This window comes from Calonectris borealis, chromosome Z (genome assembly GCF_964195595.1).
Source record: "Calonectris borealis chromosome Z, bCalBor7.hap1.2, whole genome shotgun sequence".
NCBI classification, from domain to species: Eukaryota; Metazoa; Chordata; class Aves; order Procellariiformes; family Procellariidae; genus Calonectris; species Calonectris borealis.
In genome coordinates this window covers 40,941,299-40,954,599 of record NC_134352.1, presented here as the reverse complement: position 1 = coordinate 40,954,599, position 13,301 = coordinate 40,941,299, and positions in this window count along the sequence as shown.

Below are 13,301 nucleotides of genomic sequence, written 5' to 3'. Positions count from 1 at the left end.
GCCCCGAGCCGGAGGAGCGAGCTCCTGCCGAGCGGCAGCTCTGACTCAGCGTGGGCGGGGACAGGAGGGGCGGCGGCCAAACCCCCTCAGCTACAAGAGCAGCCCCAGGGAGTGCGAGCGACCCGGAGGGCGGGCAGACAGGGCGGGCAGACAGGGCGCGCCGCGGCAGGGCGCCCCCCCCTCCAGGCTCCAGCGGCTAGCTCAACTCGTGGTCGTCGCCCTCCCAGAAGAGGACCTGGCCATGGTTTCCACTCGGCCGAAAGCCATCGCCAGGAGAAACGTGGCGACCCAGACGGAGCCCCCACGCAAACATACGTCTGTCCAGGCCTCCGGCTGCAGGGGGTGCCTGAGCCTGTCCCTTGTACGGGAGGGCAGCAGAGACGATGCCTGTGTGCGCTGCGACCAGGTGGATGATCTGCTCAGCCTGGTGGCAGAGCTGAAAGAGGAAGTGGAGAGGCTAAGGAGTATCAGGGAGTGCGAGAGAGAGAGAGATTGGTGGAGCCGCACCCTACCATCGCCAGGCAGAAGGAGGGGACCCAAGCGATGGGGGAGAATGGACACAGGTCCCTGCTCGAGGTGCCAGACGAACCCCTGCCCGGCCTCCCTCACCTCAACCTTCCCAGTTGCCCCTACACAACAGATATGGGGCTCTGGAACTTGAGGGCCAGACAAACGAGGATGCACATGAAGGCCCATCCAGGGGGTTGCCCGAGGCGAGGCAGCCAGCCCCACAAATTACGACTGCCTCTGCTAAGAAAAAAACGGAGGGTAATTGTCATAGGTGATTCCCTTCTGAGGGGGACGGAGGGCCCAATTTGCTGGCCAGACCCGTCCCGCAGGGAAGTCTGCTGCCTCCCTGGGGCCCGGGTGAAGGACATTACTAGGAAGCTCCCTAGTCTCGTGCAGGCCTCCGATCACTGCCCGCTACTGGTTATAGAGTAGATACTCCATCATTTTTCCAGGTACTGAGGTTAGACTGACAGGTCTGTCCTGGGTCTTCCCTCACAGCCTTCTTGTAAATTGCAATAACATTGGCGAGCTTCCAGGCAGCGGGGACCTCCCCAGACTTCCAAGGCCTTTGGTAGGTGATGAAGAGGAGTCCTGCAATAACATCTGCTAGGTGCTTCAGTACTCTGGGATGAATCCCACCAGGTCCCATGGTCTTATGAACAGTCAGCTGATGCAACTGGTCCCTTACAATTTCAGGGTCCAGAAATGGAAAGTCTCTGTTGCCACAGTCGTCGTTCTCCAACTCAAAGGAGCGGCAGGCCAAGGTCTATCAGTATTATTAAGGACTGAGGCAAAAAAAGCACTGAATGCCTCCGCCTTTTCTGCATCCTTATTTGCCAGGTAGCCGTCTTCATCAAGTATCGGTCCAATATTTTCCTGAGACCTCATCTTGCTATTAAATAATTTTTAAAAACCTCTCAAGAGACTCTTTGAAAATATGGAGGGAGGGGGGAGCCGACTACTTGCTTGTTTTGTTTTGCTTTCAAAACAAGCTTCTGCAGCCCAAACATGCATGTTTGGTGGGCTGCTTAGATCTGAGAGAGGAAAAGTGGTGAAAGTCACAAAAGTGATTCAGGTTGAACTCTGCCATCATTTGATCGTTGGCTGGTGTTACACGATCTTTCCCACAAAACGGAGAAGGGAACGGCAGGGAGTTGGGGTTGTGCAGAAACACAAAACCCAGGGGGAAATAAAAGTGGAGAAAAACCCCGCAGAACCAAGTCATTGAGTTGTGTGCGACTGCTGAAGCAGATTGCATGAGAGCGAATATGAATTCTGCCTGAGCCTGAGGAGTGCGGTAAGAGCCCATGAGGTCCCCCTGGAGGCAGCTGCTCTCATGCTCTCCTCCAGAGAGAGCCCGTGTCTTGCAGCCAGGTTCTCCTCCCAGGGCCAGGCTCTGGTCCTCTGTGCAGCCCCAGAGCGGTGGGGCCTGGCCGGCTCTCGCTGCTTTCTGCCTGCCTGCCCGCAGAGCCTCACCCCCCGCCGCTTCTCCCCAGGTTCCTGCTGCGTGCCTGAGGCATGCAGGATCAGCTGCCGCCCTGGCATTGGGACCTGGGTCTTTCTTTGGGGCCCGGCAGCAGCTCTTGGTGCCAAACCCAGCAGACGCCTTCTGTCCCTCCCCTCATCTTGCGCGGTCGGCTTGGCCGCAGAAGGGGTCCTGTGCAAGAGGAGGGCGAGGGGCCCTGGGGAGCACGGAGAAGATGCGCTGCCTTTTCTGCGGGGTTCACGCACAGAGAGAGGAGCTGTGCGGGGGCAAGTGCTGCAGAGAGCATGTGATGGGGAGGGGTGATGGGGTGGTGGTGAGGGGCACTGGGGAAATGATGGCACCCATCTGCCAAAGAGGGGTCCTTTCCAAGCAGAGGAGAAGAAATGCCAGCGCCAAGGCCGGGTCTGGAAGAGCGGGAAGAAAACCTGTGCTCGGGGGCAGCAGCATGGGGTCACCTTTCCCTGGCTGCCTTCCAGCCGGGCAGCCCCCAGCATGTGCTGGTGCCTGGCGTTGTCCCTCCCCAGGAGCAGGACTTTGCGCTTCCCCTGGTTGAACTTCCTGGGGCTCCTGCCTGGGCAGGGTACGACCCCAGGGCGATGCAGAGAGCAGCACCAAGTCGTGACTCCGCGCAGGAGGAGGGCTTTGGGTGCCGCCGTAGCGATGCTGCGCCGGGCAGTGCAGGCTGGTAGGAGAGCAGAGCCCCGGGACGTGGGGGCAGAGGGTGCGGTGAGGAGGAGGCCAGGCCTGGGGTGATGAGCGGTGGGGCACGGGCTGGCCCTGGAGACCCCCCGGCTGGAAACATCTGCCCCGGGACCAGCTGCAGAGACGCAGGGCTGGCGCTGGGCAGCGCTTGCCTTTGGGGGGAACAACAAAATAGTATCTGGCAGGCGCAGAAGGACCGGTCAGCAGTAACATCCCACCCCTCCCGGCAAAAAAAGCCAAAAAGGGCGAGGATAGCAACGCCACCTGCGCTGTTAGTTACACGGAGACTTTTTCTGTAGTTTTCAAGCATTTATTTTGCTTGGATAATTGGATTGAGGGGGCTGGGAGCCCTTGAGGGCTGGCGCATGCCCCAGCTGATGGCGCAGTCCTGGTTTGGCCATCCCCCGAGGCACCTTTCGGGGTCACCGAGGCGGTGCTGGCCTCTTGTTGGCTGGAGAGGCCTCCGGGGTGCTGGTCCTCCTCTTTGGGGGTCACCGTGGCCCCCCAGGGGAGCGTTCCCTGCCCCGGCTGGAAGTGGAGGGCCCGGGCCGGCTGCGCAGGTTGTAGCGCCGCTGCGGGGACCGGCTGCGGGCCCTCTCTGTGGCCATCCTCCTGCGCAGGCGGGCGGGCAAGCCGACGACGTACTCCTCGTAGTCGTCGTCCCCTCGCACCGAGTGCAGCAGCTGCTCCAAAGGCTGCCTGCAGACTGGGCAGACCTGGCTCTGCCTGGCCCACCGCTGGATGCATGCAAAGCAGAAGCAGTGCATGCAGTAGGCCACATAGGCTGCCTTTTTGATGTCTCCCAGGCAGATGGGGCACTGGGAGTCTGCTTCTGCCTGCGCCGGCCCTGCCTGGGGCGGCTGTCTCGCGTCGCCGTCCCTTGCAGCAGAGCTTCTCTTTCCCATGACTTCTTTGGCGCTTGATGCTATGTCCTGCCAACAGAGAGACATGCAAAGGGCTGGAGCTTGTCTGGTGGCGGGGCACTTGGGCTTGGTCTCAGCCCACCGCAGGGAGCAGAACCACTGGAGGCACGGCATCACAAAGCTGGCCTCCTCCCAGCTGCCCAGGCAGATGGGACAGCGGTTGTCCAGCTGCGTGGCCATCTCTCCACGTGCTGCGGAGGGCTGGGGGGAGCTGGGGGTGATGAGCCGCTCCCTCTCACCGGCGCTGCAGCAGCGGGTGTCGCGCAAGTAAAGGAAGAGAGGCCCGGGGAGGGGTGGAAGAAATGCCCAGGTCCCTCAAGAAGGAAACCCTCCCAGCTCCCCTGGGTGAGGTTTCCCCCCCAGCTCACCTCTGCTGCTGCGAGCGCACCTGGGTGCCCCGGCTGCCTGAACCTGTCAGGGCCGGGGAAAGTCCTTTGACGGCTCTGGGGTCGGGCACCGAGAGCTGCAACGAACAACTGCCCGCGCACCACCCCAGCACCAAAGGCCTGGCTCAACACTCCAAACCTCGCAAACTGCTCAGCCGGAGGGCGGGCACGAGCCGGCTGGCTGAGACTCGGCGCCCGGATTTAAGCAGCGAGGGACGCCTGGTCACAATCCATCGCTCGGGGACGTCACAATCCATCGCTGGGTGACATCACAGTCCGTCGCTTGGAGATGTCTCAGTGCATCCCTCGGCGACATCAGAACCCATCACTTGGTGACGTCACTGTCCATCGCTCGGGGACATCGCAACGGGCCATCCTCGCCCCCGGCGCTCGCCCCGGCAGCGCTGCGGCCCCAGCACACGCGCCTGGGGTTTCCGCAGCGCTACTGCCCGCTCCATCCCCCCATCCCTTGTCTTGTGCTCGGCATCGGTGTTTCACGCCGGTCACCAAGGCCTCGGCCGTGTCTTCCCATTCCTTCGTCAGGTCGCCCTGGCCGGGGCAGACATCTACAGGCCCATGCGGCAAGAGGGTTCACTCGGTGACACCTCGTGCCTCCCGGGGAGGCTGCAGGACAAAGTGCCACAGGCTCTGCCCACACCCCAGCGCTGCTGGCCAGCCCTCTGGGCTCCCCTCTTGCCTCCCACGGGAGGTCACAGGCAGCACTTGGCTCGCTCTGGCGGCTTTTCTCCTATCTTCCTCCCCTAGCCTGAGGGTACAAGGGTGATCCTCTCTGCTCAGCACCCATCAGGCCTCATCCGGGCACTGTGTCCCATGTGGGGTCCCGCAGACAGGTTGACAAAGCAGAGGGGCTTAGGGTAAGCAAGGAGGGTCTGTGGGGCTGGGGCTGGTTCAGCATGGAGCAGAGAAGGCCTCAGGGCACCTCACCGCACACCCCGGTGCCCATGGGGAAGGCATCAAGGAGATGGGGACAGGCTCTTGCCAGCACTGCCTGGCGGGAGGGTGGGAGACAGTGGCATCTCCTGAAAGTAGAGAGGTTCAGGCCTCTGGAGATACGGCAGAGAAAACAAAATCCCCGTGAGGATCATGAAGCACTGGAGTGGGTTGCCCAGAGAGGTTGTGGGATCCCTGAGCCTGGAGGTCTTCAAGACCTGAGGGGCCACAAGCCAGAGCACAACTGTCACAGGCCCGTGAAGGGATGCTCTCTGAAGTCCTGCAAGAGAAAGCATTGCCAGTGGGCAATACAGCAAAGGCTTCCAAAGCTGCAACAGCTTCCAGAAGGTTTCCACTGTCTGGTTTCATCTGCTTCAGCAGCTTTCACAAATATTTATTTAGGGTAGACTAGAAGAGTTCCAGTTGGAAGGGACCTACAGCGGTCATCTAGTCCAACTGCCTGATCGCTCCACGGCGGACCAACAGTTAAAGCCTGTTACGAAGGGCATTGTCCAAATGCCTCTGTTTAAGGCACTGACAGGCACGGGGCATCAACCACCTCTCGAGGAAGCCTGTTGCAGTGTCTGACCACCCTCTCAGTAAAAAAGGATCCCTAATCTCAAGTCTGAACCTCCCCTGGTGCAGTCTTTGATCATCCTCTCAGTAGAACCGTACTATATTTTCTTTAGAGGTAGGGGGGCCATTGCTTTTCCTTTTACCTGCACGTGTAAACTCCTTTCCTGTTCTGCTGTGAAGATATCATTGGCAGATGTTTAGAATGTAGGCTCGACTTATATGAGCCCAACTTTCCACAGCTGTCACACAAGTTCGAGAATGGCAACCTGCTCTCCTTGGACCTGCTTTGGGCAAGGAGGCTGGACTAGACAATCTCCAGAAGCTCCTTTCAACCTCAACCATTCTATGATTTTGGAATAGAATAGAACAGAAGAGTTCAACTGGAAGGGACCTACAACAATCATCTAGTCCAACTGCCTGACCGCTTCAGGGCTGACCAAAAGGTAAAGCGTATTATGAAGGGCATTGTCCAAAAGCCTCTTTTTAAAGACGCCAACAGGCATGGGGCGTCGACCACCTCTCTACGAAACCTGTTCCAGTGTTTGACCATCCTCTGTAAAGGAGGTCAAAGAAATGGTTCCTAAAGAAATGGTTCCTAATAAAGAAATGTCTCGTATTTCATTCGAAGCCACCGAGGCGAAGGGCCGCGCCGGGGGAGCCTTCCTGAAGCGGCAAAACCGCGGCAAAAACCGCGAAGGCGAAAGCGCAGGGAACGAGAGGGTGCCCCAGCCCCCCTGCCCCGAGCCGGAGGAGCGAGCTCCTGCCGAGCGGCAGCTCTGACTCAGCGTGGGCGGGGACAGGAGGGACGGCGGCAGTTTAAAACCCAGGGCACCCGCCATTTCATTCGAAGCCACCGAGGCGAAGGGCTCCGGAGCGGAGGATCGCGCCGGGGGAGCCTTCCTGAAGCGGCAAAACCGCGGCAAAAACCGCGAAGGCGAAAGCGCAGGGAACGAGAGGGTGCCCCAGCCCCCCGCCCCGAGCCGGAGGAGCGAGCTCCTGCCGAGCGGCAGCTCTGACTCAGCGTGGGCGGGGACAGGAGGGGCGGCGGCCAAACCCCCTCAGCTACAAGAGCAGCCCCAGGGAGTGCGAGCGACCCGGAGGGCGGGCAGACAGGGCGGGCAGACAGGGCGCGCCGCGGCAGGGCGCCCCCCCCTCCAGGCTCCAGCGGCTAGCTCAACTCGTGGTCGTCGCCCTCCCAGAAGAGGACCTGGCCATGGTTTCCACTCGGCCGAAAGCCATCGCCAGGAGAAACGTGGCGACCCAGACGGAGCCCCCACGCAAACATACGTCTGTCCAGGCCTCCGGCTGCAGGGGGTGCCTGAGCCTGTCCCTTGTACGGGAGGGCAGCAGAGACGATGCCTGTGTGCGCTGCGACCAGGTGGATGATCTGCTCAGCCTGGTGGCAGAGCTGAAAGAGGAAGTGGAGAGGCTAAGGAGTATCAGGGAGTGCGAGAGAGAGAGAGATTGGTGGAGCCGCACCCTACCATCGCCAGGCAGAAGGAGGGGACCCAAGCGATGGGGGAGAATGGACACAGGTCCCTGCTCGAGGTGCCAGACGAACCCCTGCCCGGCCTCCCTCACCTCAACCTTCCCAGTTGCCCCTACACAACAGATATGGGGCTCTGGAACTTGAGGGCCAGACAAACGAGGATGCACATGAAGGCCCATCCAGGGGGTTGCCCGAGGCGAGGCAGCCAGCCCCACAAATTACGACTGCCTCTGCTAAGAAAAAAACGGAGGGTAATTGTCATAGGTGATTCCCTTCTGAGGGGGACGGAGGGCCCAATTTGCTGGCCAGACCCGTCCCGCAGGGAAGTCTGCTGCCTCCCTGGGGCCCGGGTGAAGGACATTACTAGGAAGCTCCCTAGTCTCGTGCAGGCCTCCGATCACTGCCCGCTACTGGTTATAGAGTAGATACTCCATCATTTTTCCAGGTACTGAGGTTAGACTGACAGGTCTGTCCTGGGTCTTCCCTCACAGCCTTCTTGTAAATTGCAATAACATTGGCGAGCTTCCAGGCAGCGGGGACCTCCCCAGACTTCCAAGGCCTTTGGTAGGTGATGAAGAGGAGTCCTGCAATAACATCTGCTAGGTGCTTCAGTACTCTGGGATGAATCCCACCAGGTCCCATGGTCTTATGAACAGTCAGCTGATGCAACTGGTCCCTTACAATTTCAGGGTCCAGAAATGGAAAGTCTCTGTTGCCACAGTCGTCGTTCTCCAACTCAAAGGAGCGGCAGGCCAAGGTCTATCAGTATTATTAAGGACTGAGGCAAAAAAAGCACTGAATGCCTCCGCCTTTTCTGCATCCTTATTTGCCAGGTAGCCGTCTTCATCAAGTATCGGTCCAATATTTTCCTGAGACCTCATCTTGCTATTAAATAATTTTTAAAAACCTCTCAAGAGACTCTTTGAAAATATGGAGGGAGGGGGGAGCCGACTACTTGCTTGTTTTGTTTTGCTTTCAAAACAAGCTTCTGCAGCCCAAACATGCATGTTTGGTGGGCTGCTTAGATCTGAGAGAGGAAAAGTGGTGAAAGTCACAAAAGTGCTTCAGGTTGAACTCTGCCATCATTTGATCGTTGGCTGGTGTTACACGATCTTTCCCACAAAACGGAGAAGGGAACGGCAGGGAGTTGGGGTTGTGCAGAAACACAAAACCCAGGGGGAAATAAAAGTGGAGAAAAACCCCGCAGAACCAAGTCATTGAGTTGTGTGCGACTGCTGAAGCAGATTGCATGAGAGCCAGTATGAATTCTTCCTGAGCCTGAGGAGTGCGGTAAGAGCCCATGAGGTCCCCCTGGAGGCAGCTGCTCTCATGCTCTCCTCCAGAGAGAGCCCGTGTCTTGCAGCCAGGTTCTCCTCCCAGGGCCAGGCTCTGGTCCTCTGTGCAGCCCCAGAGCGGTGGGGCCTGGCCGGCTCTCGCTGCTTTCTGCCTGCCTGCCCGCAGAGCCTCACCCCCCGCCGCTTCTCCCCAGGTTCCTGCTGCGTGCCTGAGGCATGCAGGATCAGCTGCCGCCCTGGCATTGGGACCTGGGTCTTTCTTTGGGGCCCGGCAGCAGCTCTTGGTGCCAAACCCAGCAGACGCCTTCTGTCCCTCCCCTCATCTTGCGCGGTCGGCTTGGCCGCAGAAGGGGTCCTGTGCAAGAGGAGGGCGAGGGGCCCTGGGGAGCACGGAGAAGATGCGCTGCCTTTTCTGCGGGGTTCACGCACAGAGAGAGGAGCTGTGCGGGGGCAAGTGCTGCAGAGAGCATGTGATGGGGAGGGGTGATGGGGTGGTGGTGAGGGGCACTGGGGAAATGATGGCACCCATCTGCCAAAGAGGGGTCCTTTCCAAGCAGAGGAGAAGAAATGCCAGCGCCAAGGCTGGGTCTGGAAGAGCGGGAAGAAAACCTGTGCTCGGGGGCAGCAGCATGGGGTCACCTTTCCCTGGCTGCCTTCCAGCCGGGCAGCCCCCAGCATGTGCTGGTGCCTGGCGTTGTCCCTCCCCAGGAGCAGGACTTTGCGCTTCCCCTGGTTGAACTTCCTGGGGCTCCTGCCTGGGCAGGGTACGACCCCAGGGCGATGCAGAGAGCAGCACCAAGTCGTGACTCCGCGCAGGAGGAGGGCTTTGGGCGGCGCCGTAGCGAGGCTGCGCCGGGCAGTGCAGGCTGGTAGGAGAGCAGAGCCCCGGGACGTGGGGGCAGAGGGTGCGGTGAGGAGGAGGCCAGGCCTGGGGTGATGAGCGGTGGGGCACGGGCTGGCCCTGGAGACCCCCCGGCTGGAAACATCTGCCCCGGGACCAGCTGCAGAGACGCAGGGCTGGCGCTGGGCAGCGCTTGCCTTTGGGGGGAACAACAAAATAGTATCTGGCAGGCGCAGAAGGACCGGTCAGCAGTAACATCCCGCCCCTCCCGGCAAAAAAAGCCAAAAAGGGCGAGGATAGCAACGCCACCTGCGCTGTTAGTTACACGGAGACTTTTTCTGTAGTTTTCAAGCATTTATTTTGCTTGGATAATTGGATTGAGGGGGCTGGGAGCCCTTGAGGGCTGGCGCATGCCCCAGCTGATGGCGCAGTCCTGGTTTGGCCATCCCCCGAGGCACCTTTCGGGGTCACCGAGGCGGTGCTGGCCTCTTGTTGGCTGGAGAGGCCTCCGGGGTGCTGGTCCTCCTCTTTGGGGGTCACCGTGGCCCCCCAGGGGAGCGTTCCCTGCCCCGGCTGGAAGTGGAGGGCCCGGGCCGGCTGCGCAGGTTGTAGCGCCGCTGCGGGGACCGGCTGCGGGCCCTCTCTGTGGCCATCCTCCTGCGCAGGCGGGCGGGCAAGCCGACGACGTACTCCTCGTAGTCGTCGTCCCCTCGCACCGAGTGCAGCAGCTGCTCCAAAGGCTGCCTGCAGACTGGGCAGACCTGGCTCTGCCTGGCCCACCGCTGGATGCATGCAAAGCAGAAGCAGTGCATGCAGTAGGCCACATAGGCTGCCTTTTTGATGTCTCCCAGGCAGATGGGGCACTGGGAGTCTGCTTCTGCCTGCGCCGGCCCTGCCTGGGGCGGCTGTCTCGCGTCGCCGTCCCTTGCAGCAGAGCTTCTCTTTCCCATGACTTCTTTGGCGCTTGACGCTATGTCCTGCCAACAGAGAGACATGCAAAGGGCTGGAGCTTGTCTGGTGGCGGGGCACTTGGGCTTGGTCTCAGCCCACCGCAGGGAGCAGAACCGCTGGAGGCACGGCATCACAAAGCTGGCCTCCTCCCAGCTGCCCAGGCAGATGGGACAGCGGTTGTCCAGCTGCGTGGCCATCTCTCCACGTGCTGCGGAGGGCTGGGGGGAGCTGGGGGTGATGAGCCGCTCCCTCTCACCGGCGCTGCAGCAGCGGGTGTCGCGCAAGTAAAGGAAGAGAGGCCCGGGGAGGGGTGGAAGAAATGCCCAGGTCCCTCAAGAAGGAAACCCTCCCAGCTCCCCTGGGTGAGGTTTCCCCCCCAGCTCACCTCTGCTGCTGCGAGCGCACCTGGGTGCCCCGGCTGCCTGAACCTGTCAGGGCCGGGGAAAGTCCTTTGACGGCTCTGGGGTCGGGCACCGAGAGCTGCAACGAACAACTGCCCGCGCACCACCCCAGCACCAAAGGCCTGGCTCAACACTCCAAACCTCGCAAACTGCTCAGCCGGAGGGCGGGCACGAGCCGGCTGGCTGAGACTCGGCGCCCGGATTTAAGCAGCGAGGGACGCCTGGTCACAATCCATCGCTCGGGGACGTCACAATCCATCGCTGGGTGACATCACAGTCCGTCGCTTGGAGATGTCTCAGTGCATCCCTCGGCGACATCAGAACCCATCACTTGGTGACGTCACTGTCCATCGCTCGGGGACATCGCAACGGGCCATCCTCGCCCCCGGCGCTCGCCCCGGCAGCGCTGCGGCCCCAGCACACGCGCCTGGGGTTTCCGCAGCGCTACTGCCCGCTCCATCCCCCCATCCCTTGTCTTGTGCTCGGCATCGGTGTTTCACGCCGGTCACCAAGGCCTCGGCCGTGTCTTCCCATTCCTTCGTCAGGTCGCCCTGGCCGGGGCAGACATCTACAGGCCCATGCGGCAAGAGGGTTCACTCGGTGACACCTCGTGCTTCCCGGGGAGGCTGCAGGACAAAGTGCCACAGGCTCTGCCCACACCCCAGCGCTGCTGGCCAGCCCTCTGGGCTCCCCTCTTGCCTCCCACGGGAGGTCACAGGCAGCACTTGGCTCGCTCTGGCGGCTTTTCTCCTATCTTCCTCCCCTAGCCTGAGGGTACAAGGGTGATCCTCTCTGCTCAGCACCCATCAGGCCTCATCCGGGCACTGTGTCCCATGTGGGGTCCTGCAGACAGGTTGACAAAGCAGAGGGGCTTAGGGTAGGCAAGGAGGGTCTGTGGGGCTGGGGCTGGTTCAGCATGGAGCAGAGAAGGCCTCAGGGCACCTCACCGCACACCCCGGTGCCCATGGGGAAGGCATCAAGGAGATGGGGACAGGCTCTTGCCAGCACTGCCTGGCGGGAGGGTGAGAGACAGTGGCATCTCCTGAAAGTAGAGAGGTTCAGGCCTCTGGAGATACGGCAGAGAAAACAAAATCCCCGTGAGGATCATGAAGCACTGGAGTGGGTTGCCCAGAGAGGTTGTGGGATCCCTGAGCCTGGAGGTCTTCAAGACCTGAGGGGCCACAAGCCAGAGCACAACTGTCACAGGCCCGTGAAGGGATGCTCTCTGAAGTCCTGCAAGAGAAAGCATTGCCAGTGGGCAATACAGCAAAGGCTTCCAAAGCTGCCACAGCTTCCAGAAGGTTTCCACTGTCTGGTTTCATCTGCTTCAGCAGCTTTCACCAATATTTATTTAGGGTAGACTAGAAGAGTTCCAGTTGGAAGGGACCTACAGCGGTCATCTAGTCCAACTGCCTGATCGCTCCACGGCGGACCAACAGTTAAAGCCTGTTACGAAGGGCATTGTCCAAATGCCTCTGTTTAAGGCACTGACAGGCACGGGGCATCAACCACCTCTCGAGGAAGCCTGTTGCAGTGTCTGACCACCCTCTCAGTAAAAAAGGATCCCTAATCTCAAGTCTGAACCTCCCCTGGTGCAGTCTTTGATCATCCTCTCAGTAGAACCGTACTATATTTTCTTTAGAGGTAGGGGGGCCATTGCTTTTCCTTTTACCTGCACGTGTAAACTCCTTTCCTGTTCTGCTGTGAAGATATCATTGGCAGATGTTTAGAATGTAGGCTCGACTTATATGAGCCCAACTTTCCACAGCTGTCACACAAGTTCGAGAATGGCAACCTGCTCTCCTTGGACCTGCTTTGGGCAAGGAGGCTGGACTAGACAATCTCCAGAAGCTCCTTTCAACCTCAACCATTCTATGATTTTGGAATAGAATAGAACAGAATAGTTCAACTGGAAGGGACCTACAACAATCATCTAGTCCAATTGCCTGACCGCTTCAGGGCTGACCAAAAGGTAAAGCGTATTATGAAGGGCATTGTCCAAAAGCCTCTTTTTAAAGACGCCAACAGGCATGGGGCGTCGACCACCTCTCTACGAAACCTGTTCCAGTGTTTGACCATCCTCTGTAAAGGAGGTCAAAGAAATGGTTCCTAAAGAAATGGTTCCTAATAAAGAAATGTCTCCTAATATCAAGTCTGAACCTCCCTTGACGCAGCTTTGAACCATTCCCACGCATCCTGTTGCTGGAACCCAGGGCTCCACTTCCCCGCCTCGGGAAGCTGTAGAGAGCAATGAGGTCGCCCCTCCGCCTCTTTTTGTCCAAATTAGACAAACTCAGAGTCCTCAGCCACTCCCCATAGTACATGCCTTCCAGCCCTTTCACCAGCTTTGTTGCCCTCCTCTGGATGCATTCGAGTACCTGAAGATCCTTTCTAAATTGTGGGGCCCAGAACTGCACACAGTGCTCCAGGTGAGGCCGAACCTATGCTAAATAGAGCGGGATAATCACCTCTCTTGACCGGCTGGCTATGCTGTGTTTGATGCACCCCAGGATGCGGTTTGCCCTCTTGGCCTGCTGTCAACCAGCACCCCCAGATCCCTTTCTGCAGGGCTGCTCTCCAGCCACTGCTCTCCCAATTGATACTTGTGTCCGGCGTTACTCCATCCGAGGTGCAGAATCTGGCATTTGCTTTTGTTAAATATCATGCCACTGGTGATTGCCCAATGCTCCGACGTATCTAGATCCCTCTGCAAGGTCTCTTGTCCTTCGAGAGAGTCAACAGCACCTCCCAGCTTAGTATTGTCAGCAAATTTACTAAGGGTGCATTCAA